This window comes from Ceratina calcarata, unplaced genomic scaffold (genome assembly GCF_001652005.2).
Source record: "Ceratina calcarata isolate Rehan_Ccalc_2016 unplaced genomic scaffold, ASM165200v1 scaffold61, whole genome shotgun sequence".
Taxonomy (NCBI): Eukaryota; Metazoa; Arthropoda; class Insecta; order Hymenoptera; family Apidae; genus Ceratina; species Ceratina calcarata.
This window is the reverse complement of record NW_017177343.1, coordinates 543315-553102: the sequence shown is the minus strand read 5'-3', so window position 1 is coordinate 553102 and position 9788 is coordinate 543315. Positions and strand designations below refer to the sequence as shown.

The 9788-nt window shown below is 42.3% G+C and overlaps 1 long non-coding RNA gene across 1 annotated transcript; it reads right to left on the bottom strand.

Annotated features, from left to right (window-relative positions):
* Positions 1–2007: 2007 nt before the first annotated feature.
* LOC113464938 (uncharacterized) lies at positions 2008–4176 on the bottom strand. The gene is made up of 3 exons (XR_003389804.1): positions 3020–4176; positions 2738–2939; positions 2008–2677 (listed from the first exon to the last, which is right to left on the bottom strand). It is a non-coding gene; the product is annotated as an uncharacterized LOC113464938 (long non-coding RNA).
* Positions 4177–9788: the final 5612 nt, after the last annotated feature.

The following is a 9788-nucleotide window of genomic DNA, read 5'->3' as shown; positions in this document are numbered from 1 at the left end:
TTCATATTTTTTTCTATTATTCACTATTACTATTTTCTTATGGAACATGTATATGTGATGAAGACAAAAAGTTTTTATGGAAACAATAGTTTTTAACATAGATATTTGCAGAAAAATAATTTCCAATTCTTTTCTTATTTCCTTGCTATAGAAACCGTGTAGTGGTCAATTTGAATGATTATCATTAAACCAGCTGCCTACATTAACGAAGTTAGATTGTAATTAACTTCGAATCTTAATCACCGCGTACTCCCTTTCTCCTTTCTTCCGTGATCTTTGCTCGTGAAACGCGATTGTTACGGGCGCTCATGTGAAACTCCTAGTACATACGCACTTCACGGCTCCGCAACGCTGAAACGTTTCTTGCCCCGATGTGTACAATTCCGTGTTTCCCGCGTCGCGTTTTCCCTTTCGTGTCATCAACGCCATTCGAGCGAGTTATTAGACGGAACGGTTGCATTTTATGGAAAACTAGGTTTCCGTCGATCTGAAATCGCTATCGGGCGATCATTGGGCAACCTTCTTCGCACAGGGTCCCCATTGAAAACCGCAGGCGTTTCCCACGTGCTGAAATATAACTCGCAATAAACCAAAGTGATAGTAGGTTAAGTCTTACGATGCTATCTGCCGGCTAATTGCGCCCGCGAACTCCGGTAACGGCTCAGCGCCAAGATTCTGAGGCAATCCGTCGTTTGTCGTCGACCGGGAATAAAGAGCAACGATCCGGTCTTATTCTTTTCAGGCGGGTTTCGCCGGTTGGAAAAGCTATCGGTCGACCGGTAGGAGAGGAAAAGAGCGTGCCAGGCTAAGCGGGTCAACTCTTCCTGAAACGGTATTCCGGATGAAACAGAAAAATCCTAACAATCGTTCCCGATGGATCAGACTTGAATAGTCTTCTCACGGTTCCCCGCGGAATAACATCTTTCGAAACGTAATGCCACGGCATTCCAGGGTATCGGCGAGAATTTTGCAAGTATTCACGGTATTGCGACAATTCAGCTCGCGCATAATTGGAAAATGTCGATCTTAGGTAACGCACTACGACGGAATTAAAAGTTGGGGAAACTATTGTTTTCATCGACCGTGTTTAGTCTGAAAAGGTCTAATTGCAATCTTGTGTTGCCATAAGTAGAGAGAATTGTAAATTTTTACATCGGCTGATACTTACAGTGCAACGAATAAAAAGAGCCAAATTACTTTTAAAAGACGTATTTTACGACAGGATTTTCTCACATCTTCGGCCCTTAATTTATGAAAATTCAGTGAGAAAACTTGAAGATCCAACTTCGCGCGTACATTTAAATAGCAACACTCGACCAGGCATCGTCTCTAATAACGGAAGCAATTCGCTCTTATGCGCCATTAACTTCGTACGAAGTGATCTCTTCCGGAGGCGAACGTGTTTCGGAAAGAACACTCCTCCCTCAGAGGATACGTATTTAGCCGGTTCCCGCGCAAAGAGAGAAAGAGATACCGCTTGGTGATTGCGAGAGCCACCGATAACGTATTGCCAGACGGCCTCGTATAATCAACAGATTAGCCGAAGAATAGATCAGAAGCGATGAGCAAAGGAGACTCGGTTAGCTGAAAGCTTTCCCCGTTGCCCATTAACGGAGGGGTTGATTTCGTTCTTCATGAGACGCACGGCAAGCGCGCGTGTTGCGCTGGAGCGAAGCCGGGAAAATGCGATTATAAGTCACGAGGTGTTCGTCGTCCCATGTCTGTCACCAGAGTCTGCTTGAGAGAGACGGGATTGATTGGATGTGGGGAAGCGCGGCTAACAGCGAAAGATGAAAGACAAAGAGCCTGGCACTTCGGCTAACAAAGGAAATGTGTTTTCCTGAAAGCTATACGTACCACGTAGCATCGAGCCGCGACATGCCTGGGCGATCGACAGCTGAGCTGCACGATACTTCAATATTTGTATCAAATTTTCGTGCAGGTGATTGCATGGTTTCAGTGATAAGATATGAAGGGATGTTTTACGACATTCCTCTTTTTATTAATAATTGCAATGTCACGACTGGATGTATGATTATAAACTGTTATCTTAAATAGGTACATATATGAACTTTCTTTTTGGTGCTTTATTCAAATTATCAGTAATCTCATACGCAGTGGTTGATCGAGCTTTGATAAGGAGAATTTATATAGGTATTTCAAATTCTCTTTGAGCGGTGATTTTCCGTTTAATATGGCCGGAGCTACATTCCAGTTAAATCACGGAATATATAAAATAATTCAATCGCAAGTCCATCGCAGCAAAATAAACGTTTCGCGCAGAAACGTCGCGTCCTCGTTCGGTAGATAGGAGAATGATCTGAGAGGATTTGCACGACGCGTTGAAGCGTCGTTGGGGTCTCTACGTCCCCGCCCCTTGCACGCAATCGTCGCAAGCGTACTTAAACAGGCGCAAGAGCACGCTCACACGTGCTCGAAGTCCGTCGATATATCCAAGACACCAACGAGAGGCGACGCGGCGCGACGCGACGGGGCCAACGGCACACGTGGAAATGGAAGGCTCCGTGGTACGTAGGTATCCCGGGGATACCCATCGGGAGATTAGCATTTCCGCTTTTCTCTCAACAATTCCTCGTTCCCGTACGGATTAGCCGTTAATCTGCGCGGACCAACAGGAAGAGATGGAGCACTTCAGTTGAGCTCTTCCAGATACCACCTGTATCAAGTATTATTTCAGTATCGTCTCGCATTCGTGAGTGTTTCGCGAGAGACTCACAGCTCCGTGAATTGAGCGAGTCGGTAGTCAGAATCAATTATTGTGAAGGTGGATTATGCTGCAGCGTTAAACCTGCTTAGCGCGGTGTTTTCTTCTTTTTGCGAGAATAATAAAAGGTCGTAAGGTCGATAGCTCATAAATCATCGATGCTTGCGTTCGTGTCGAAACCTATTGATACGTCATCTGCTTCGACTCCTTTTCACTGAACCAGACATAATATAATTTATATTTACAATTTAAAAAGAAATGTATTCCAATACATATTGAATTAAAATAAATTACCTCTAAAGCTGGTTTACTGTGTACCAATATTACAGAATAATTCCGACTGCATTAAATATTCATATCTACTAAAAAATATAACTGAAACGAAAGACGAGCTCTGCCCTTCGCAAAATCCGAAAGAGATAGATGTGTGGCATTAAAATAACGATGCCCATTACCGAAACTCGAATCCGGAATGTACGTAGCCAGCGCGGTTTTTCTTTGAAACGCAGTAAACAGCCCGGGTCCGAGTCCGGTGGTAGCTAACCAACCCCCTGGCCACCCGTCGCAAATCAAAGCTGCGGCAGTAATAAGCAGCCCGCGGTAATGTTCACAGAAGGTGAATCCACGGTAGAAGGGAGGTAACCAGTGGAAAAGGAATAACGGGTCCGCGGGGGTGGTAGGGCGGAGGTGGTACCCGGGAAGGAACGGTCTCCCCGAGTGGTCATACATGGACGGGGGTTTGAGGTCCTCGAATAGAGAAGGATGATGCATTATTGAGTGGACTGTCGGGGGGGAGGGAGGAGGGGAGGGGTGTATAATCGCACACATCCTCACCGGTCTGCTAATGGACTCCATCTACCCATTTCAGCTCATCCCCTTGGCCGACAACGCTCCGGTGGCAGCGGACATCGTGATATTTTCACTGCCTCAAGATTCATCTGGGGGTGTACCCACATACCTACCGGTATTACAGATATACGTAGGTGCTGGCACGTACTCGACACATCTCGGCACGAGGAAATGCTCGCGCAGTACCGTATATACGCGGTGCGATCATTTCTGGGCTACTTGAATCCAGACTTCGCACGTTAAGTACGTTTGACAATTATAAAATGATATTTCGTTTATATAACAGTGTACGCTTATTTTTTTAACAACCTAAAGGAAATTCTACCATACGTGAATTGATTGTAAGTAGATAAAATACATTTAGGCAAGATAGAAGTTGAATAGAAATAAAATGATCGACGAACGTGGACGTATATCTTCCGTTGAGTACGGAAGGAAATAAAAATGACACGTAGCCTAATTATCTTTCAGGAGAGCCCGTACGACTTGCGCATCCCTTATTTCTACGCCACTATCTCCGTACATATATGTACCTACATACTACGTACGTACTTCCACAGGCACCAGAGACGCGTTATTATTGGATTACATTTTTAATCCGCCCTCTCTACCGCTGGCACCTCCACCCACTCTCTAGCACAGGCCACCCTCCACCACACCCTGCCCCCAACCCTCCGTATCCGACGTCGTACGTAGCTCCGACCCCGCGGCGCATCCTCCACTTTCGTATTCCGAATGGAATTACTATGCAGGAGATTTCATTTGTTATATATGCACGCTACAAACGAGTGCATTTTCGCTTAGGTTAATCGAATTATGGCCCCGGGTGTATGCATTTTAAATTCGCGTCGCCTTTCCTGCCTTCTTTGGCAGATAGCCATCTCTCACATCGACTCGCTCCACTCGGTTCGGATACGTGCACTGCAAATCTCTTTCCCATATTAATAAATACATACTGCATTCTATGTCACACTTTACTTCAACTAGCACTGCTTTACATTAATACTAGTTACGTTCTGCAGTTCTTAAAAGTACCTTAGAAACGTACAAAATTGCAAGTACCACTGACATTTGTGTTGAACCGTGTAATCGTTTTATACGGCTTAATACGTGGACGAGTAATTTCGCAGACGTCACGAAATGTACTTAATCATCCGGGATTAATAAATTATCGAATCGTTGGATTATTCTCGTTCTCGTCGCCCGGAGAAGAATTACGGTGATCTACGCAACAAATTCAGAACACGAAATCACGATCACGCGCGAGATCGTGACTACGTTTTAAGCTGTTGAATTGAGGGAGAGAGAGAGAGAGAGTAGAGATCCCTTCTCAACCGCACAGTAGCCGCGCGTCGTCACTCTTGGCTCATTCATGAATGATCACGGTCGATCGTATTGTGACAGGCCAGTGATTGGTACGTCGTTGAGGCGAGAAAAGATTCATTGTCCCGCAGTCACGTGCATCAGAAAGCGACTAGTCATCGTCCCTCTCGATGTAAACCACGGACGAAGAGAAATTTTCTTGCCGAATCATGTCCACCGGGTCTCTTAGATTTGCCTGCCGTGCACGCCTACCGTTTCGAAAAGAGAGATCCGGGACAAATTGTTCCGAGTAATTCCGATAATAGGTTCCAAGTTTCATAATTGGTATCGCAATTTTACAACTGCATCCATCTATTTTTAGATGAATAACATTTCAACGATTGTCTGCATTTAGAGCTAAATATATTTTATAACTTCGTGAAACAATTCTTCATTATAAATTTATGATACATTCACGTCTTATAGAACCAAATCGTGAAACTGTGTAATATGTGAGAAAAAATTCATAAAAAAAGATCAGAGTCCGAAGCTTTCACAGTTGATCATACCGGTGGAAACGAGCGTATCCGCAAAAAGTAAAACGGATTTCACAAAAGGCAATGCGTACCGGGTCCCTTATTCAACGTTAGGAACTAATTAGCGCAAAATTCAAAAGGTACGCACTCGTTTATTAACGAGAAGACGTAACGATCCTTCGGGCTCCGTCGCTACCGTTTTTTATAGGTTTTGCAAGGAAGCAAACGATTCACGCACAGTTGGTATAGATTCAACGCGAGTTCTCAAAGGTCTCCCTTTACGAGCTTCACACTTGCCAGCCGAGGAGAAAGACCTCGTTCTATTCGTTACGGGAACAAGTAATTAACACGTGATTTCTGTCTCGTCTCACAGATTACTTTTATACGTTACCAATTTAAAAGAAAAGTATTGAACTAAATATTCATAATTATATGTATTTGTAACACTAATTAAGCACTATCGAATGGGTTAACAAGAAATATATTTGTGTCCTAAGTATTAGTATCATATTTTATTCATGTTATCTCAAGTTAAAAACGAATAAAAATTAAACGAACAGAGAAAAGATACGCCAGTTTAGAAACAATAATCCTGTATCGTCAGGCCTAAGCAATTGTTAGTTCTTCCTTTCCCTCATAGTTTCTCTATCACCGTGGAACTAACAACATCTGACCTCGTTAATCGTTCACTTGTACAAACGTGATACCAATCACGCTCAAAGAAGCATTCAAGAAGTAATTTTTGCAGAAATTAATATTCTTCATTATGTTCTAAGAAAATTGCAGAATTTGTTTGTTGGAAATTAATTCTGTTGCTACAACTGTAACTTTCTACACAGATGTAAATTTTCTCTATAGTTCTCATTGTTTCTGAAGCACTGCATACATTGAATATAATGATTTTGAAATGAAAAATGATATAATAACATTTCGGATCTCGTTCGATATTCTTTTACACGGTTTAAATTATCTTTTGAATTATATACACAATATGAATAAACCTGTCTATACTAATAATTGTCTAAAGTAATAATTGTTCCTTTAAGATTACAATACCAGCAGAATTTGGTAAGAGATGAAAAAAATGTAGGTAAACAACATTTTTATCAACATTAAAAATAGAAAATTATCTCGGCATTCTAAAGGCGAGATTTTAATTCATGCTGAGACACACGTGTTTAAGAATTAAGCATGCATGGAATGGTATATAGAATGTACATCTTTATTAATGACGAGAATAGCGTGTAAGGTAATATATAATTAACCATAATCAAGATCCTATTAAATTATTAAAGCGAAGGTGCTAATGTACGGGTAGACTGTAGTGAATAAACTTATGTAATACATGAATACTTTTCCTGGACATAAATTTTATTTACATAAATACCATTCGGGAGTAGTTATACATACGTACTTGTAGTCCTTGACAAAATAAAATAATTGTCTACATATTCAATGTTCTATGCAAAATGGACAGTACCATAAATTAACATTACTTATTATTTAATGTAGATACATGTGTTAAACAGTAGTCTGCGATGACGTTGTTACATCTTAACAAGAAATGTAAAACGTAGAAATGCGATCCTTTTAGCTATTTTAAAATGTAAAAGACTCTTTAAGATGGAAAAGAAAGGTAACCATCTCGTTCCCATTCGCGTATAAAGACCATGTATCTTGCATACGCGTGCAGATTTTCCAGTGGCTCCTCCGTAGCGAGAAGCAGGAGCGGCGGCGGCAGTTTTCTCACACTTTTCCGCCGGTGTACCCGGTACTTTGCGTGGCTTCTTCAGAAAATTACTTTTGCTCGTGGCTTTAATGCGCGACCAGTCAGGACACCAGGGTGGACAGGATATGACCTCCCTGCGGAGCGTCCCTTCGCGGGATCTGGCATGTATGCCGAAATGAGCCCACTTTGACTGTTCAACCACTATTGCGAGTCGAGCCGAGGCCGCTCATCTCGGAAATTACTTCCGCTCGGACATTGTAGTTGCCATTTGCGCTCGCAGTGTATGCAAAGGTCTCGATTTGGCAAAGAAACGATGAAGTAACCAAGCTGTCTTTACCATTCGATGTTTGTTGTCCGCCTCTATACTCTGTTCTTCGGTACGAAGGTACGGTAGCTGAGTTGCCTTCAAGCAGATTCATGACTTAAGAAAAATAATCTGTATCAAAATATCGTGTAATACATTGTATAATAACCAACACATGTCACCGTGAAAGAAATATTATCAATATTGATTTGCATGACATCTTGTATATCGTGTGAACTGAGTATTAAAGACAACATTCAACGAAAAGCATTTAAGTTCAGTTTAACTGTTGCTTGAATGGCCAAAAGGGGAACGTAAAACGCAGTGATGCGGTGCACCAGACGGGAGGAAAATTAGAAGGTCGAACGAAATGATGCTTGTACGGGTAAGGATTAAAGACAAGTGATTAGTAGTTCCGGTTCTCACACTCTGCAAAACAAATAACTGGCTCTAACGAGGGCCAATCAATAACCGACGGATAACGACCGGTTTTGCGGGGAGAAGCTGCGATCGCGGTAGAAACTCCGCCCTTGAAATCTTGCAGACACCTCCGAGAAAACCACTCCTTCTTCACTTTCACAATGTTGGGAACCTTAACGAGGTCCCGAGATCGATGCCATCATAGTTTCCATCGCTGGAATCCGATCGAAAATGTTTCTCCTAATTACAATACCCTGCTGATTCCATCGGACTAATTAACAAGATGAATGAGAATAAATTGTCTTGCAAATCAGTAAAGTGTTACATACGTATTCATACGTAATTTTAGAACGAGGTAATGAAAGCTTCTAATACGACCTATCTTTGTGTTGCATCTTATAAAATTTTAATAATACCAAGGAGCTCGGGCTAGGATTACGGCACGATTTAAAAATGCATTTCGTTTTGCCAAGTCATCAAGTACAGGTTTTACAATATAATACCTACTGTTTCACTCATTGATATAATTACAGAGTACGTTACGTAGTAATAAAAATACCAACAACTCGACGGTCAAGTTAAATCGTCCCAGAAACGACGGAACAGTGCGTGAGGAGCGATTCCTAGAGGGCAACGGGCATGACTACAACAACAATGGCGTACACAGGAATCTGTCAATCCACGTACACGTCTTTCATGAAAGCGGCTTCCTTCTTGCCGGAGCATCCGGGTGCCCCATCATAGCTAATGACATGCACCGACTCTTTTCTCGTAGGCAACGCTCGAAAAACCGAACGAACACAACGCAGATTCCTTTATCCGCTGGCCCGTCATTACATTCGGGATTGCGTCTATAGTCGCCGGCTTTCTTCCTGCCCCGGCCGTGATTAATATAAAATAAATGATTGCCGGGCATCCGGTCTCAGAAAACCCTTCGCGTTTCGCTCTTCCCTTCTTTCTCTTCGAATGAATCCTTCGATGCCCCTTCCGCTAACGTCAGTTTAGTTTCTTTTTCTCGATTATTCCGCGTAATTTGTCGGTCAAGTCACCACGGCTAGTTAAATGTTATTTCATGGTTATTGTCCAGGGGAATTGTCGAACAGCACGTTTCCGATCTGCCTGCAATTGTCCGCTACGGTTATTCCTCGATTGTGTCGATCTTCGAGCAACGAACGACTTCCCCTACATGCGGACTAAGAAAGTGCCTCAGAATATATTTGCAATTTTATGTAGAAAACATTTTATTATAATATTATACAGGTCATTGCTGACTTTAGAAAGCTTATCAATATTATGTAAAATTAATGCGCACTAAGGAATATTACGTCAACGAAGTGTGAACTGAACGCACTAAGAAATCAGAATAAATCCGTTTCGACAGGAGGAATCTGAAAGGAAGAGGGTTCCTAGACCGTTGGTAACCACGGGTCCCGCTCGGAATTTTCGACAATCTTCCACTCAATATCCGGACCTTTATATTTACAAGGTATCAGGGAACGAACCGGATTCGAAAGAGAGGAAAACCTGCCCTCCTTTTCGGATATTCTTTCAATATCGAGGGGAATCTTTAAGTGGCCTCGGTAGCAACAGGTTGTAAATCCGTTTTTTAAGGGATTCGCCTGGCACCGTTCGGTTTGAGGTCGCGAGGGTGAAGGGAATTCCTCCGGGAGAACTTCTCCTTTCCTCCCTCTCGTTAGACTGTTAGACATTCTTCCCCTCTTTTCTCGTCTAAATACCAGCAAGTCAAGTATCGAAAGTTTTCAAATCACGTCGTTTCCAATCCCCCTTCGACTGTTCGAGGGAAACTAGATTTTCTGATACAGAATTGTTGCGCGGTTAGTATACGGAAGCGCACACTATGTTCAAACATTTATTACAATTGAAGATAAATTATTTTCAAAGCTGAGATGCAATTTTATATGT